We start from the raw sequence: 15,197 nt of genomic DNA on the forward strand, positions 1-15,197 counted from the left end.
CAATGGGCTCGACGAAGATTATTTACCGGCTGTCGGCACTTGTGGAGTGCGAGGCAAGGAAGGGTCGGCCTAGCGAAGTGGGTGGCGCCCACGAGCTCGATGCAGCCTGCACGGAATCCCATGCAAGCTAGGAGACCTGTCTGCAAACCACCAGCGTATAAAATAGACCTTTTTCCCTAGAAAATTGTTGCACATTGATTGATCCTTTAATAATTGATCTGATTTTCTTTGGACCGGAGACGTGAAGTGGCTCATCTTGAACTCACGAGTCACGACCTCACATCAGGCCGGACAACCTTGATCTGCATCAACCGATCCAATTAGCACATCACAACATCATGCGTGTAATAGTTGAATCCTACATAAGAGCAGACCATATATATTGCTTACCAGTCGATCGGGAATCCAACCTCAGATGGGCATCACGCGACGTCGATGGGATGTCGTTCAGAGATGCAGATCAATTATCACCCGCCTTGAAATAGGATACCAGACACGCGGTTGAAGATGAGATCGAAGCAGGTCATGGCGGCCACAGGCCAGCGGACATGTCCTTCGATTAGGTCATGTACCACGTGGATATACGTGGCGCCGGCCTCCCTCCAGCGATCTGAGACGAGCTCCTTGGCCCTCGGCGAAGGTCTCAAAGGAGGGCACCGTGATTCTAGCGTCTCCTTTACGATCATAGCAGCGTGATGATTCGCTGTGGCCAAATTTTGCGGCTGCGCGATTAAGGGCTATGGCATGAAGCCACCATGTGCATGCGTGTTTAGTTTAGTGCCAAAAAGGAATTAGATTGAATGTGGGGCACTGCATGGCTTCCTAGCTCGCAACATGGGGCTCTCCATTTTTGTATGGAAAGTCTGTGGGGACCCTATCGAATCATGCGGGAAGAGAAAGAAAATATATAGTATGATGATAAGAAGGTAAGTGCTGATTTGATGGTGTCTCGTCAATGAAATATAGGAAAGAAATGATTTGATTTTATGGGTCAGCTACCGAGCAAGGAAAGGATGTTCTGAAAGATCCATCGAACGGTCGGCCCAATGTTTGAGCGAAGTGTTTTTGACGTGATCAAAGGTTGGGATTTTCCTAATGTTTGATGTCAAAGTGCACACCATCCCCAACTCCAATACAATAGTAAAGATATGGATGCAAATAATGACTTCAAATTTTTTTTTTTTTTGAGAATAATAATGACTTCAAATGAAATGACCCTTCTCCTTGCACCAACTGAGATTTTCCAAACTCCATCGATTTGAAGGCAGGATTCAGCAGGGGCGCCTAGCAAGTACGTAGCAACCACGAGGATGAGCTTCCTCCTCTTTCTCGTCATCGCCGGTGCAACCGTCCTTGACGCCGCTGCCATGCCCAGCGCAGCGCTTGACGGAAAATGGCAACCGATCAGGAACGTCACCGATCCGCACGTCCAGGACCTCAGCGAGTGGGCGGTGGCGGAGCACACCAAGGTGTACAACGACGGGCTCAGGTTCAGCAAAGTGTTGCGTGTTAAATACGGTCTGTATAGATGTATTTATACATGTATTGTAACATGTTGATGTCTATATAAATAAAGCTGATCACGTGGTGGAGACACACCACGAAACCCTAAACCTATTCTCAAACTTGGTATCAGAGTCGAGCCGATCTCGGCCCTCTCGCTCCCGCCGCCGCCGCCGCCATGAGCTCCTCCGCTCAAACCTCCAAGGCCCTCGGCCCTCTCCTCGCACCGCCCAGTGCCACCACCACCGCCGCCGTCACCACCTCCGTCCCACCACCGGCGGTGCGTCTCAATCGGAGCAACTTCATGCTGTGGCGCACTCTCTCGCTCCCGAATCTCTCCGGGGCGGGACTTCACGGCTATCTTGATGGAACTACGGCCGCGCCGGCGAAGACCATCGTCGAAGGCACTGGTGATGCTGCAATCACCGTGGCAAACCCCGCCTACGCCACATGGTGGACACAGGACCAGCGTGTTCTAGGGCTACTCCTCTCGTCCATGGACGAAGACATCGCCTGCCAGATGATCGGCAGGACTACGGCTGCCGCGGTGTGGGAAGCAGTCCACGCCATGTTTGGTGCCCAGAATCGTGCCAATATTCGGCACATCCGTCGGCAGATCCAATCTCTGCGGAAGAACGACATGACCGCCGGCGAGTACATGAACAAGGTCAAGGTTCTGGCAGACACCATGGCCGCCGCCGGATCACCACTCAAGGACGATGAGATCATTGACTACATGATCACAGGGTTGGGCTCCGACTTCAACCCCCTTGCGGCCTCCATGATCCGCGACAACCGCGCTGACTCCCTCGCGGACTTCTACTCGCACGTGCTCAGTTTTGAGTCCCTGTGTGCGGGTCAGACCCAGACCGATGACTGGTCCTCCTCTGCAAACGCAGTATCCCGGCCTGGCCCTTTCCCCGCCGCCGGTCAGCCATCGCAGCACCGCCCCTACGACAACAACTCTGGGCGCCCCGGCACCGGTCAAGGCGCTGGTGGTGATCGTCGCCAGAACAACGGCGGCAGCAACAACTACGGTGGGGGTGGCAACTACGGTGGGGGCGGCGGCAACGGCCGCTCTAACGACGGTGGCGGCGATCGCCGTCAGTACAACGGCGGCGGCAACGGCCGAAACAGCCGCAAGAAGCAGCGGCCACAGTGCCAGTTGTGCAACTACTGGGGGCATGAGGCGAGCGACTGCCGCAACCGCTTCAACCCTGAGTTTGTGCCCCCACGCCAGCGCTCAGGCAACTCGGCGTCCACCAGCTCCAATGACTCCCATTGGCACATGGACACGGGGGCGACGGACCACCTGACGAGTCATCTCGAGCGCCTCCACATGGCTGAACGATACGGCGGGAAGGATCACGTGCAAGTAGCCAATGGTGCAGGTTTGTCAATTTCTCACATTGGTCATTCAACTTTAGCCGGTTCCTCCCTCCGCTTGAAAAATATCCTGCATGTTCCAAATATCCACAAAGATCTTCTTTCTGTATATCGTCTCGTTTCCGATAATTATGTCTTTGTGGAATTTCACCGTGATTTTTTCTGTGTCAAGGACAAGGCCACGAGGAAACTTCTTCTTCTCGGTAGAAGCAAAGGCGGTCTCTATCCAGTTCCTTTTAGTCGAGCCTCGTCATCATTGTTTCGCCATGCCCTCTCCAGCACCAAGACCACATCCGCGCAATGGCATCAGCGTTTAGGTCATCCCACAAATAAAATAGTGCAAACTCTTGTTAGGAACAATAATTTATCTTGTTCGTCGTCAGACAATATTGTGTTGGTTTGTGATGCTTGCCAGCGTGCAAAGAGTCACCAATTATCTTATACTGCATCTCATCGTGTGTCCACTATGCCTCTTGAGTTGATCCACTCTGATGTTTGGGGTCCTGCTATTGCCTCCTCCGGAGGTTTTAAGTACTATGTTAGTTTTATTGATGACTACTCTCGGTTTTGCTGGATTTATCTTCTCAAACACAAGTCTGATGTTGAGCAGGTCTTCTACACCTTCCAGGCACACGTCGAACGCCTTTTGAGCACCAAAATCAAGGCAGTTCAGTCCGACTGGGGGGGCGAGTATCACAAGCTCCATCGGTATTTTCAGCGCACGGGCATCTCCCACCGTGTGTCCTGCCCTCATACGTCCCAACAAAATGGTGTTGCGGAACGTAAGCACCGCCACCTCGTAGAGACGGGCCTTGCCCTGCTCGCTCACGCCTCCGTCCCTCTACGGTACTGGGATGAAGCATTCTTAACGGCGTGTTATCTTATCAATCGCATGCCTACCTCTGTGCTTAACAACGACACTCCTGTGCAGCGCCTCCTCAAAATAAACCCCGAATATTCCTTCTTACGTATTTTTGGATGTGCTTGTTGGCCCAGTCTTCGCAAATACAATTCCCACAAGCTCTCTTTTCGTTCCAAAATGTGTGTTTTTCTGGGATATAGTCCTATGCATAAGGGGTACAAGTGCCTGGATAGGTCCACCGGGCGCATTTACATTTCTCGTGACGTCGTGTTCGACGAGTCCGTGTTCCCTTATGCGACCCCCGGTGTCACCGTTGATATCTCCACCCTAGCCGAGTCCATCATCACTTTTCCTTCCACCGAACCGGCTATGAGTGCCCATGTGAGAAATTATGACCTGTCCTATTTGTCTACTGACCATGTTGTTCCAGATGATGTGTTCCCTGTGCAGGTTGTCGTGCCAGCCTCGTCACCAACGCCCGCTCATCCGATCGACGTGCATGGGCATGGGGAGACTCCCGAGGTCTCCCATGCAGACGCGTCCTCCGCGCCTTCGTCGCCTGCCCCTGCTGGGCCTTCTTCGGCCCAGCCCGCGTCGCCCTCCGCCGGCTCCGCACCGGCTGCGTCGCCCTCCGCCGGCTCCGCCCCGGCCGCATCGCCCTCCACCGGCTCCGCTCCGGCTGCTCCACCTTCGACGGAGCCTTCGTCCAATGCTGCTACGTCGGCTGCTGCCCCTGTCACCGGCCATCCCATGGCGACACGTCTTCGCACCGACTCTCGCCGCGCGAAGCAATTCACTGATGGGACCGTGCGGTATGATCCTCGTCGGCGTGCCTTCTTCGCTGCTCCCGTTTCGCATCGTGATGCTCTCCGGGAGCCTGCCTGGCATGCTGCCATGACCGATGAATTTGTCGCCCTTCGCCAGAATAATACGTGGCGTCTTGTGCCCAGGCCCTCTGGTGTCAATCTGGTCAGCTGCAAGTGGATCTTCAAGACCAAGCACCGCCATGATGGTTCTATTGACAAGCATAAAGCTCGCCTAGTCGCTCGCGGGTTCTCACAACAGCATGGTATTGATTATGGCGACACTTTCAGTCCAGTTGTGAAGTCTGCTACGGTGCGCCTGGTTCTCTCGCTCGCTGTGTCCCGCGGCTGGACTCTCCGTCAAATTGATGTGAGCAACGCTTTCCTCCATGGATTCCTGACCGAGGAGGTCTATATGCAGCAGCCGCCTGGGTTTGAAGATGCTCAGTACCCTCATCATGTGTGTAAGCTGCAGCGTTCCATCTATGGTTTGAAACAGTCTCCCCGTGCATGGTATGCTCGTCTGAGTGCTCGATTGTTTCAGCTCGGATTTACATCCTCGAAGGCTGATACGTCCTTATTTATCTTCTCCCGGGATGGTGTTCAGATTTATATGCTGGTCTACGTTGACGACATTGTCATTGCCGGCTCTACACCTGGAGTTGTTGATCGTCTGGTCCAGTCTCTCTCGGACAGCTTTCCCATCAAGGATTTGGGTCCCTTGGATTATTTTCCTGGCCTAGAAGCGTCTTTCAATTCTGGGGGCATGACTGTGACACAACGCAAGTATGCACTGGACCTTCTGCATCGTGTCAACATGGAGAATTGCAAGCCCACTTCCACGCCTCTTGTTCCTTCAGAGAAGCTTTCCCGTCATGGTGGTACACTGCTACATACTGATGATGCGTTCCGGTATCGCAGTGTTGTTGGCGGGCTTCAGTATTTGACTCTCACAAGGCCAGACATCTCCTTTGCTGTTAATAAGGTCTGTCAGTACCTTTCTCAGCCGACTGAGGTCCATTGGGAGGCGGTTAAACGCATCCTGCGATATGTGAAGGGTACACTTGATACTGGCTTGTGCTTCCGGAGGTCCCGCTTCACTGGCATTAGCATATTTACTGATGCAGATTGGGCCGGGTGTGTTGATGACAGACGATCTACGGGTGGTTTTGCCATCTTTGTAGGACCGAACTTGATATCCTGGAGTTCGAAGAAACAGCCTACAGTCTCAAGATCCAGTACCGAGGCTGAATACAAGGCGTTGGCAAATGGAGCTGCTGAAGCGATTTGGCTCGAGTCTTTGCTTAAAGAACTCGGAGTAACTCAGCAGCGCACGCCCATATTATGGTGTGACAACTTAGGGGCAACATATCTGACCGCTAACCCAGTTTTCCATGCTCGAACGAAGCACATAGAGATCGACTTCCACTTTGTACGCGAGCGTGTTGCAGCTGGAGCTCTTCAGGTCAAGTTTATATCTTCAAGTGATCAGCTAGCTGATGTATTTACTAAACCAGCTACCCAACAGATGTTAGACCGTTTTAGATCCAATCTGAATCTTGTATGTAAAAGTTCAGATTGAGGGGGAGTGTTAAATACGGTCTGTATAGATGTATTTATACATGTATTGTAACCTGTTGATGTCTATATAAATAAAGCTAATCACGTGGTGGAGACACACCACGAAACCCTAAACCTATTCTCAAACTCTGCGCGGCGAGGTGCAGATCGTTTCTGTCGTGAGCTACCGGCTCGACGTCGGCGCGCTGCGGCTCGACGGCAAGGACGCCATGTATACGGCGGAGGTGTTCGAGCAGGACTGGCCGACCATCGCCGCCCGAAAGCTCGTATCCTTCGACCCGGCCAGCTGAGCCATGTACTTTTTTTTTTTTTTGAGAGGCTGAGCCACCGACGTTGATCCCGTATTTTGCAGACTATGGTTGCTCTGTTGTTTTCTTGTAATAAAAAATCTCGAGACTAGGTGCCTCTTTTCGATGCAGATTTTTTCGTTTTTCTTTCCTTTTGAGATCCAAGACTTCCGAAGATTGGAAAAACAGCAGCATGGCATGGTCTCGAGAACCTCTTCCTGCTAGTGCGTGGGGCAAAATGTTTCTCATAGTCTTCCTACTGCTGCGAGTAGGCCCCCGGTTGAGTTCTTAAATCTTACTCCTCGCCCACCAATTAATTTATTGTTCAAAGAAATAATTAAACCGTGTAAGATAACATGCACAAAACAATCAACTTGATACCCAAAGTACTCTGGAATTTCCTTGTATTTTTGTAGTATTTTTTCGATAAAGGGAATATATTAATATCGATACATATCAATTACATCCAGCCCCTGCAAAAACGCAATATCCTAATGGTAGTATGGATGCACACAGCCAAAAAAGAAAAAGAAAACTAAGAAAAAAAGTCCCGCTAAGTCCTAGCAACAACAGCACAACCACCACCAAGACAGCACGTGAAATCCAGGCTCTCCACCAGCGACGCATCTAATAAGGAAACGGTCCACAAGCGTCGTCATCGCCCGATCAAAAGATTTTACATTTTCACCCCAGAGATAGTCCTCGCTCTCAACAAAACCATTGTCAGGCACAACCAATTAAGGCCAGATCTTGGATTTTTACCCTAAAAGGTAGGAACTTCACCTATGTTGTTGCCCCACTTGTATAAGGCCCAAAAAACCAAGCAAATCCCTCAACAACATCACAACTCGATCCTTCACTGCTAGTCCTCCAATCTGGCCTTCAAAAAATTCTCCGTCTCTGATACGCCATAGACCAGAATGTCATATGTTGGCAACACAGAACAGAGCTTCGCGTCGCTCCCTTCGGAACCGAACGGTCGGAATAAAAGCATAGGTGTGCACGACCGAATACCTCCCAAACCAGCAAACTCCAGGCACGAGTACTGTTACATTTGCTAGCGAAGCCTTCCAATACTCAACATCCAGCCAAATCGAGACGGACATGCAAAAAGAAGATCTTCGTCCTGACGCGCGAGAAATCCGAGGACCACTTCCTTTATTCGAGCAGAGCTTATCTAAGAGATGTCAATCCAGAATGATGTTTCCTCGGCGTGGCGAAGCCAACATCAAACCCACATCTTTATTTTTGGAGTACTTTGGTAGCAATTTTGATTGTTTTTTACACCAATAGAAGATATACTCACTAATAACTAATAGGCTCATACATCTATGCCAAATCAATACAGATATTATAACAGTGAATAATACATGGTATTAAATGTATAGTCTGTCTCCAGCAATACAATAATAAAAGGGTGTGTCTATGTCTAAGTTGACTGAGATTTTCTTAAGTTTCTGTCACCTCAGAAAAGTGCAACTGCAGTTTAAAGAAAAGTGCAACTCGGTCCAGTTATACATTTCTGGCAGAAAAGTGCAATTGCACTTTTTTAATAGAAAAGTGCAACTCAAGCACTTTTTTGTAATTGACTTAGACTTAAGAAAATCTCAGTTGACTGAGACATAGCAAAACCGTTGTAAATCTAAAATAAAGGGTCAAATCTCCAAATTCGGGATATACACTAAATTAATTGTGCCACGTCCTAGCGATCTTTTAAAGTGCCCTAGCTCACTTGCCGTGAACCATCGCCACACCACAACAGCCTCCTCGATTGATCTAATAGATCTCAAGCTTGCAACCCCATTGATCGATCCAGAGCCTGCAAGAAATTCCAAGCCAGCAACCATGAGGACCAGCTTCTTCTTATCATCAGCTTTGTCGCCGTCCTTTGCGCCGCCGCCATGCCCGCCACGGCTTGGACTGTCATCCCATACCCATTCTTACAAGACCCGAATATCACGACGCTCGGGTGGTGGGCGGTGGTGGAGCACAACAAGCACTCGCACGACGGGTTAGGTTTCCAACAGGTGGCGTCTGCCGAGAAGCAAGACCTTGACTATCGGCTGTTAATCCACGCGGTATACACCAGTGAGGAGAGAGGCGTGTTCACGGCTGTGGTGCGCACGGAGCCGTGTGGCAAGGCTAGCAAGCTAATCTCCTTCGACCCGATCATCTGACCTTGTGGCAGCTGGCCGACAGGATTAGGCTAATAAACATCTTTTCTCCATATATTTGTTTCCATGTATTGTAACTCCGATCGATGATTATAATAAGAAACATTGGTCGAGCTTAGTTTATTTCACGTAAGTAAGTGCTAGATTTCAAACTGATGATTAGTCAATGAAGCTATAGGTAATTTTTCTGATAAAAGGTTTAAGTATTACCTCTGGCCTCTGCATAACTAAGATACACACAACGGTTTAACATCTGAAATAATAACATAGATAAAAAGAGTCGACATACGAGAGCAACACACACCGTCTTGACTCCCAAGATTGTGGAATCCGTAGATTACGGTGTCATCTATGTTCAGTAAGAAACTTCCTCGCCGTGTCCTCCTACCATATAGACACCTTCGTAAGTAGGTCATGGTTCTCCATACGAGACGACCATGAACGCACCAAACACGTACACTGGTAGATAACCTACATAAGAGAGCATTTTGTATCATTTAAAATATTGTCGTTTCTACATAGTCAAAGCGACCAAATAATGAAAATCGCTCTCACCCTTATAAGTATTTTGAGCCTATGATTCACCCTATTAAGCGGTCGTGGCGCAGAGGGAGGGCAGCGCTTGGCGGGGGTTTGGAACGGCGACAAGACCTACTACGGTCGCTTCTCCCGGCAGTGCAGGCGTTACTCCGGTGGCTTCGCGGGGCAACGTTCTACGCAAGGGGTGTTGATCGATCTGAGGCGCATGGAACCTGGAGGAAAGCAGCTCTGGACACGGCAGTGGTGGCGCCTCCTCTGCGGGGATGTTTGGCTAGAAGGCGGCTCCTTGTGGCGGTGCCACGGGGAGGTGGATCGTGGGATGCCGATCCCAAGTTTGTCGTAGTAGGATCATGGTGGACGGAGCTTTCTGAGGTCGATGACGCTAGATGCGGCAGAGCCGTGGCCCTCCAAGGCATGCAGATCGGAGACGGTTCGGTGGATTTGAGGTGGCACGCCTGACGAGGGTGTTCCTCGGCAATGCCCACCATGAGAGGCTTAGGGTTGAAAGAATCATGCAGGCTAACACGAGACATCGGATATAAAACGAATAGGGAGAAAGATTTACTCAGGTTCGGGACCCTCGATGAGGTAAAACCCTTACTTTCTGCTTGTCTGATCTTGATTTATCAAACAGAATAGGTTACAATGGGGTAGCCGATAGACTACTATGGTGAACTCGCCGAGAGGCAAATTTCTAGGGTTTGTGTATGCTAAGTTGCGACGGTTTCGTGTGTTGTTCTTCTGTTGTTCGGCAGGCCCTCTCCTGGCCTTTATATAGGAGGCTAGATCCCGAGAGTCCTGTCCGAACTCGACTAGGTTACATTGAGACCTAATCTAATCTTTCCTTTATTGACGCTTTCTTGCCTTATTTGTCAAGAATCCATCTTCTGGTGGGTTTCCTTCGTTGCAACCGACGTACGGGCCCACCTTAGTCTTGGACAATCTTCATGGGCCCTTAATTGGGCCAAGGGAGGTAGACTAATGTTGGGTACCCAAAGGGTAATGCCCACATCAGCGCTCGTCGGTGAAAGCCACGCCTCAACTTCAGTCATGGCGGGTGATGGCAGTGTGTATGCACCGTTCCCTTGTTAGAGGCGTCGTCATTACGGTCTGCTTCCACTACACTCGAGTTGCTTCCGGTGGAAACCCTAGGGCTACTAGCGTTGTTCTCCTTCATGAGGGCATTATTTTTGGGAGCTGCTGCCGGATGGTGGAGCTAGGAGGTGGAGTGGTGTGCTTCTACCACGTTGAAGTTTGCAAGTCTTGGCAGCGCGGTGCAGCGGGTCTCGTTGATGGTAGTAGTGTGATGGACTCACAAAGGGTGGGGCGCTGTCTAGCGTAGGTGTTGAGCGATGGCTTTGAGTTTTGTGATGTATGACTTTGACAGATCTTTATTGAATAAAAACTAAATAAAGGCCGTACACATCGCTTTGATACGGAGGCTAGGGCTTTGTTCCCTCTTTCGAAATAAAACACCTAGTCTCTTTATAGCTAAGATGCACCGCTCAAGTTCAACCGAGTGAAAGGTATTTATAAAAAGGAAACGCGGTGGTGCTGAGGTGGAGCGGTGTGCTTTTGCTGTGTCGACATCGTCGTGTCGCCGCGGCATGGTGCAATGGTGTCTCGGGACGGATGCAGTGTGATGGACTCGCGCAGGTTGGAGGAGTCGTCTGGCGCCGTGGCGGCATCGATGGCAGACCTGACATGGTCAATGCGATGATCTCTCTTGAAGATGGAGTCGAGGAAGACGACGGTAGCAACTTCTATGGCGTGTGTGTTGGCGTATGCTGAGAGTCTGCTTGACATGGGATTGCTTCTCATCTGCTATTGGGCGGCCTGGGAAGGCATTTGGTTTTTCGTTGATGTGAGTTGGTGAATTGTCACCCCCTTCATCCCTCTATAGATTTAGCGAGGTGGCTTCGAGTTTGATCTTTTATATTGCTCTTGTAAGAGCATGTCTAACAGGCCCCGTATAACCCGCCCACCCCGTAAAATTCCGGCGGGATACGGGGCCGGCGCGATTTTGGGCGTCTAGCAGGCCCCGTATTCGGGCCGGCCCGTTTCGGCGGAATACGGGGCCCAGGAAATCGGCCCCGTCGCCCCGTACTTATAGTGGGCGCAGGTGCGAGTGAGGGGTTAACCCCTCACTCGCAACCCTAGCTCCGCTGTGCGCCGCCGCCTCCTCCTTCCTGCTCCGGCGACAAATTACTCGCTCCCCCGCGCCGCATTCCACCCGATCTTCGCCATGGATTCCCGCCGCCGCAGTACCGCGTCGCCGGCGAGCGGATCGAAGCGGTCCCGCTCGCCGGACACCGTAGAGGAGGCTTGGCGCCTCAAGTGCAAGAGGTCCGCCGTCGGGAGCCGCCGCGCGGCGTGCCGGTACGCCGGCGCGCTGTTCGTGCCGGTTGCGCTCCGGGAGTACGCCACCGGTGGGCGGTGGTACCGAGAAGACCCGCCGCTCAAGCCGATGAGCGACGGAGCCTTCGAGAAGTGGCTCGCCGAGTGGCACCGCGACCACGCGTCCAAGGCGGCATGGGCGGCGACCATCGGCAGCACTAGCGGCGGAGGAAGCGGAGGCGGTTGAAGGAGATATGCCCTAGAGGCAATAATAAAGTGGTTATTATTTATATCTTTATGTTTATGATAAATGTTTATATATCATGCTATAATTGTATTAACCGAAACATTAGTACATGTGTGATATGTAGACAACAAGAAGTCCCTAGTATGCCTCTTAAACTAGCTTGTTGATTAATGGATGATTAGTTTCATAATCATGAACATTGGATGTTATTAATAACAAGGTTATATCATTATATGAATGATGTAATGGACACACCCAATTAAGCGTAGCATAAGATCTCGTCATTAAGTTATTTGCTATAAGCTTTCGATACATAGTTACCTAGTCCTTATGACCATGAGATCATGTAAATCACTTATACCGGAAAGGTACTTTGATTACACCAAACGCCACTGCGTAAATGGGTGGTTATAAAGGTGGGATTAAGTATCCGGAAAGTATGAGTTGAGGCATATGGATCAACAGTGGGATTTGTCCATCCCGATGACGGATAGATATACTCTGGGCCCTCTCGGTGGAATGTCGTCTAATGTCTTGCAAGCATATGAATAAGTTCATAAGAGACCACATACCACGGTACGAGTAAAGAGTACTTGTGAGGAGACGAGGTTGAACAAGGTATAGAGTGATACCGAAGATCAAACCTTGGACAAGTAAAATATCGCGTGACAAAGGGAATTGGTATCGTATTTGAATGGTTCATTCGATCACTAAAGTCATCGTTGAATATGTGGGAGCCATTATGGATCTCCAGATCCCGCTATTGGTTATTGGTCGGAGTGAGTACTCAACCATGTCCACATAGTTCACGAACCGTAGGGTGACACACTTAAAGTTGGATGTTGAAATGGTAGAACTTGAATATGGAATGGAGTTCGAATATTTGTTCGGAGTCCCGGATGAGATCCCGGACATCACGAGGAGTTCCGGAATGGTCCGGAGAATAAGATTCATATATAGGAAGTCATATTCCAAGTTTGGAAATGATCCGGTGCATTTATGGCAGGTTCTAGAAGATTCTAGAAAAGTCCGGAAGAAATCACCATGGAAAGTAGAGTCCCGGAGGGACTCCACCTTGCATGACCAGCCAACCCTAAAGGGGAGGAGTCCAAGGTGGACTCCCCTAGGGTGGCCGGCCAACCCACCTCAAGGAAAGGTGGGAGTCCCACCTTGGGTAGGACTCCCTCCTTGAGTAGGTTTCCCACATATGGGAGGTTTTAGTGTTGGGGTCTTATTCGAAGACTTGGACTAGAACTCTTGGGGCTTCCACCTATATAATGAGGAGGAGAGGGAGGGGGGCAGCCACTCTTTGGCTCAGCCTTGGCCGCACCACTTAGAGGGCCAGCGCCCAACCCCCCTCTCTCCCCAAACCCTAGATTCTTCTCCTCCTCCACTTCTCCCGCATATGCTTAGCGAAGCTCCGCCGGAGATCTCCACCACCACCGCCACCACGCCGTCGTGCTGTCGGATTCAAGGAGGAGCTACTACTTCCGCTGCCCGCTGGAACGGGGAGAAGGACGTCGTCTTCATCAACACCGAACGTGTGACCGAGTACGGAGGTGCTACCCGATTGTGGCACCGTGATCAAGATCTTCTACGCGCTTTTGCAAGCGGCAAGTGATCGTCTACCGCAGCAATAAGAGCCTACTCTTATAGGCTTTGGAATCTCTTCAAGGGTTAGTCTTGATCATTGATACGTCCCCGACGTATCCATAATTTCTGTCGTTCCATGCTTGTTTTATGACAATACTTACATGTTTTGCTTGCACTTTATGATGTTTTCATGCATTTTCCGGAACTAACCTATTAATGAGATGCCACAGTGCCAGGTCCTGTTTTCTGCTGTTTTTGGTTCCAGAAAGGCTGTTTGGGCAATATTCTCGGAATTGGACGAAATCAACGCCAAACCTCCTATTTTTCCCGGAAGGCTCCAGAACACCGAAGAAGAGTCGGAGAGGGGCCAGGGGGCCACCACACCACATGGCGGCGCGGGCCAGACCCTGGCCGCGCCGGCCTAGGGTGTGGCGCCCCCAGGTGCCTCCCTGCGCCGCCTCTTCGCCTATAAAACCCCTTTCGACCTAAAAACGCAGTACCAATTGACGAAACTCCAGAAAAGTTACTGTGGCGCCGCCGCCATCGCGAAACTCCAATTCGGGGGACAGAAGTCTCTGTCCCGGCACCCTGCCGGGACGGGGAAGTGCCCCCGGAAGCCATCTCCATCAATGCCACCGCCTCCGCCATGCTCCGTGAGTAGTTCCCCCATGGACTACGGGTTCTAGCAGTAGCTATGTCGGTATTCTCTCCTCCATGTACTGCAATACAATGATCTCATGAGCTGCCTTACATGATTGAGATTCATCTGATGTAATCGGTGTTCTGTTTGTTGGGATCCGATGGATGATACATTATGATTAGTCTATCTATAAAGTTTGTGAAGTTATTGTTGCTGCAATCTTGTTATGCTTAATGCTTGTCACTAGGGCCCGAGTGGCATGATCTTAGATTTGAGCTCTATACTTATTGCTTAGATTGTATCTACAAGTTGTATGCACATGTCACTGTCCGGAACCAATGGCCCCGAAGTGACAGAAATCGGGACAACCGGAGGGGATGGTAGTGATGTGAGGATAACATGTTTTCATGGTGTGTTAATGCTTTGCTCCGGTACTCTATTAAAAGGAGTACCTTAATATCCAGTAGTTTCCCTTGAGGCCCGGCTGCCACCGGCTGGTAGGACAAAAGATGTTGTGCAAGTTTCTCACTGCGAGCACGTACGACTATATACGGAAAACATGCCTACATAATTAATAAGCCTGATGTTCTTTCTTAATGCTTTGATTCCTATCAATTGCCCAACTGTAATTTGTTCACCCAACACTTGTCACTTATTGGAGAGTTACCACTAGTGTAGATCGCTGGGAACCCCGGTCCATATCTCATCATTATATACTTGTTCTACATGTCATTGGAAGTAGTATCAACTATTTTCCGGTGCCATTGCTCTCATATTGCTATTCTTTCGCTGTATTCTTGTTACTACTGCTCTCATATTACTGCTACTTTCACATCACCCCTGTTGCTAGTGCTTTTCCAGGTGCAGCTGAATTGACAACTCAGTTGTTAAGGCTTATAAGTATTCTTTACCTCCCCTTGTGTCGAATCAATAAATTGGGTTATACTACCCTCGAAGACTATCGCGATCCCCTATACTTGTGGGTCATCAAGACTGTTTTCTGGCGCCGTTGCCGGGGAGGCATAGCTCTACTCATAAGTTCACCTGGGGAGTACACTCTACCTATCTCTCTATTTTTATTTTGTTTTATTTTGTTTTGCTTAGTTTACTTTTATCTAGTTTATTTGTGCTTAGTTTATTTCTGTCTAGTATTAGTTTGCGTAGTTTACTTTTGCTTAGTTTATTTTTGTCTTGTTTTATTTGTCTCATATACCCAAAAACCCATAAAATTTTGAAAAACCGAA

The 15,197-nt window shown here is 49.9% G+C and overlaps 1 non-coding gene across 1 annotated transcript; it reads left to right on the forward strand.

Annotated features, from left to right (window-relative positions):
* The first annotated feature begins 2,209 nt into the window (after positions 1–2,209).
* Positions 2,210–2,348, forward strand: LOC127297761 (small nucleolar RNA Z247). Its single transcript, XR_007849450.1, has one exon. It is a non-coding gene; the product is annotated as a small nucleolar RNA Z247 (small nucleolar RNA).
* Positions 2,349–15,197: the final 12,849 nt, after the last annotated feature.

This window comes from Lolium perenne, chromosome 4 (genome assembly GCF_019359855.2).
Source record: "Lolium perenne isolate Kyuss_39 chromosome 4, Kyuss_2.0, whole genome shotgun sequence".
Taxonomy (NCBI): domain Eukaryota; kingdom Viridiplantae; phylum Streptophyta; class Magnoliopsida; order Poales; family Poaceae; genus Lolium; species Lolium perenne.